Below are 4,162 nucleotides of genomic sequence, written 5' to 3' on the forward strand. Positions count from 1 at the left end.
TTATGATTAAACTCATATGCACATACTTAGATATTTGAAAACATCCATGTGTCTTAGAACACTTTTCGCTTTGGGCATCTCGGGGTTCCCTGGGGTGGGATTCCTGAGATGGTTTGGCGCTGGAGCTGCAGTCCTGGCCGGGATGGGGCTCTGGCGGCTCTTGGAGGTGGTGGGAGGTTGTACCGGCAGTTGAATGCAGTGCTGCTGGGGGATCCTGTATCGGTGGACGTAATGGCTGTGCCACTCAGAGGCAGGATCCAGGGTAAGCTTTGGGGTCAGGGGTGCTCTGCCTCTGGACCTGGATACTGGCAGGGTGTGTGGGGCTTGGGTCCTGATTGGTGTGTCTCTGCTGTTGCGCGCTTGTGTATACATCGGGGCCCGGTCCTGGTGTGGGGGCATTCAGCGCGCCTGTGGAACTTGGGGCCAAGCAAGCAGTGAGATTACACATCCACCCTACAAGAGGGTGAACTCCATCAGGGGTGGAGGATGAACCCAACCTTCGTGTCTATTGTTTTATGTAGTCTGGGAGTTGACTGAATTTTGGGTGTAGTTTGTCCTTGTCCTCTGTGGTGGGGCCCGGAGAACTGCCCTGGGCCCAGCGGTGGGGGCCGCAATTGTTCCTGCGGGGGCCCTCTTACCTCTCCCGTTCCCTGTTGGAGTCTCTGGATGTCTATTGCCTAGACCTTCTACATGTTGGCTTCATGTCCTGGGGTCGGACGGGGCTGTGGCTTCCACACAAACACCACTTACTCACTTGATTGGTTAATCACTTACATGGAGAAAGCTTGAGGGCACGGGCTACACCCAGGGCTACACATATTACATGTACGCACATACACGTCTGGAGCAAATGAACATATCTTGTATTATTAGTACAGCTGTTAAGAAACGTTTAATAGTCACTATTTACTGTGATTTATGCTTGTTTCTGCTGTTTCTTTTTTTGTCTGTTTAAGCCGCTACAGAAGCTACAGGTAAGTTCCGGATTCTTCTCCACCAGTTTTCCCTTTTCCTCTGTCCCCAGTCATGTCTGTCATGATTGTAGCAAGTTAAATAAGAAAAATAAACTAAAAACAAAAAAGCTGTAAATGATGACAGCACATATACGCTTTCATGTTACCGACAGGCCAAAAATATAAAGATCACTTCAATGATAAACTGGTTAAAAAATGATGTTTATTATGTCTACATCAGTAAAACAGAAACCAACTTGTGCCACAGACAAAGGAAAATTTAACAAGAAATGCCAAGCCTCGAGTGAACTGAAAATCACAAGAATAAGAAATTGAAACCCAGATATGGACATCTAAACCTGCAGAGTGTGAAATCATTTTATGGACTTAAAAATGAAAATTGCATTGTTTTCATCGTCAAAAACCCCAGGCCCACAGTCACCATCTCATATTAGCATACTATATTTCTCAGTCAAGCTCACAGACATCCCAACCTGCAAAGACTCATTTCAGGGTTCTCTCCCTCTGGAATGATGATCCACTGACCCAATAACAGTTATAATTTTTTGAAACTATAATAACTTAGGTCATACAGTATACTGTCAAAAAGTATTCTAATATTCAAAGCTCGGTAAAGCCCATTGAGTCAATTTTTGCAAAGACGTAAGTGTTGTCGCCTTGTCATATGAGCGTCACCTGTGACTAATAATGGATCAATTAGGTGTCAGTCAGGTGTATAAAAGACCCCCAGTACACTAGACCTTCACATCCTTTACATTACATTTTTACATTTAAAGCATTTATCAGACGCCCTTATCCAGAGCCACTTACAATCAGTAGTTACAGGGACAGTCCCCCTGGAGCAATTTAGGATTAAGTGTTTTGCTCAGGGACACAATGGTAGAAAGTGGGATTTGAACCTGGATCTTCTGGTTCATAGGCGAGCGTGTTACCCACTAGGCTACTACCACCCTGATTGATGTCATCAATCACAGACGGATGCCTTTTTTCGACGTGGCAGACACTAAGCTGAGCATGTTCAGGAACGCAAAATTGGACTGGTTTGCACACTGTTTTCTGGACTGAAGCTCAGGCAGTTTTTGATTCCTTTTTTGTATATATCTTTTGTGCATTGTGTCCACATTAGGATGTATGTGTGGAGTTTTTTTTTCGCTGTTTTGGGTGAAATTAAGAAATCGGGTTTTTTTTATAAACCACCAACAATTTGTGTTATTTAACAGGCCACAAATTTTGATACTAAGAGTGGGGTACTTCCAAGTACTTTTAGAGGTCCCCAATTATGGGAACAGGAATGTTTTGCACATTTGGAAGCTATGACAGTCAGTGGAGTTACTTTTTTAGGGGAGGGGTGGGAAATTCTCTGGGCGGACAAAGCATAAAAACAGGGGCTTAACCTTTCCCCTTATGATGACATAAGGGGACAAATTCCAGATCTGACCGTCTGAGCTGCCGCTCTCTAAACGGCGAAGTAAAATGGCCAAAGCACTCTTTCACCTATCAACATTTCTAGCCATTGGAGGACCACAGACAGGCTGGGGAACTTGTATTAATCTCAAATAAAACAAAGGGAAATTTTAACAATAGGGGACCTTTAATAAAAGACACATGGAAGCCTGCCTGGAGTTTGCCAAAAGCTACCTGAAAGACTCTCAGACCATGAGAAACAAAATTGGTATAAATGCAAGGTGTCATGTTTGGAGGAAACCAGGCACCGCTCATCATCACCAATACCATCCCTACAATAAAGCATGGTGGTGGCAGCATCATGCTGTGGGGATGTTTTTCAGCTGCAGCAAAATGTGACCTCTGCTTTTAACCGATCACCCTTGGTGAGCAGTGGGCAGCCTTGACAGGTGCCCGGGGGGCAGTGTGTGGGGACGGTACTTTACTCCGTGGCACCTCAGTGGCACCTTGGCAACTCGGGTTTCGAACCAGCAACTACTAGACCACCAATGCACCAGGATAGATGAAAATTGACTGCAGCAATGTACATACAGAGACATCCTGGATGAAAACCTGTTCCAGTACGCTCTTGAACTCAGACTGAGGCGACAGTTCATCTTTCAGCACACAGGCAAGATGTCAAAGGAGTGGCTTCAGGACAACTCTGTGAATGTTCTTAAGTGGCCCAGTCAGAGCCCAGACCTAAATCCGATTGAACAACTTTGGAGAGATCTTAAAATGGCTGCACCAATGCTTCCCATGCGATTTGATAGAGTTTGAGAGGTGGTGCAAGAGAAATGGGCCACACTGGCCAAGGATAATGTTGTGTTGTTCTGCCTGGGCTGAGCCTGGCATTCAAACCATAGAGTTCAATCTTTGTCTCATCGGACCAGAGAGATTTGTTTCTCATTATGTCCTTCAGCATATCAGGCTCTCATATCGGATCTCCAGCGTTCCAACGCAGCACAGACACAGGCAGGGGGAGCTTCGGCGAAAAATGGGTGCTCTAAAGGGTGGGAGCGCAGTCTATGGTTCAGGTTCTGGTAATGTCTTGGACATCCAAAGACAAACAGGTTCTTCAGTTAGTGTGTGAACAAGGCACTCATTTCTGCACTTACAGTGGGGAGATTATTAGATCCCCTGATTTTTTTTTTTATTTGCCCACTAACAAAGAAATTATCAGTCTATAATTTCAACTGTACAGTGAGAGAGTAATAAAAACCCCAGAAAAAATGCAAGGAATAGCTGTCGTTAACGGTCCATCCTGAAGATTGCTGTTTCAGAACAACATTGCAGAACATTGCAAATAAATATTATTCAACTTATTTGGCTAATATTGTTGAGATACGTGTAATTGAATAATATTTAATTAGTATGCATTTATTAGTATAATATACTACAGTTTCTGCTTTTAAGAAGTGATCTTTACATCCGTTCAGTTATTTTGTTTCAGATCAAGCCTGAATCAAACATCTGACTCTGTTCTGTTAGTTCTCGACAGACTCTTATCTTGCTGATCTAAAATGTGCAATAATATGTGATGCTGTGATGGCAGAAAGCGGTTCAGGCAAGTCGACCGTCATCAATGCCATAAGATTACTAAGTGATGATGATGAAGAAGCTGCACAAACTGGTGTTACTGAAATAACAATGAAACCAGAAATGCATCCCACACTGGCCAATGTGAAGATATGAAACCTGCCCAAAATCTGTCAATTTCCACGCTTACAACTTCTTCATTTTCT

Source organism: Denticeps clupeoides, chromosome 20 (assembly GCF_900700375.1).
Source record: "Denticeps clupeoides chromosome 20, fDenClu1.1, whole genome shotgun sequence".
Taxonomy (NCBI): domain Eukaryota; kingdom Metazoa; phylum Chordata; class Actinopteri; order Clupeiformes; family Denticipitidae; genus Denticeps; species Denticeps clupeoides.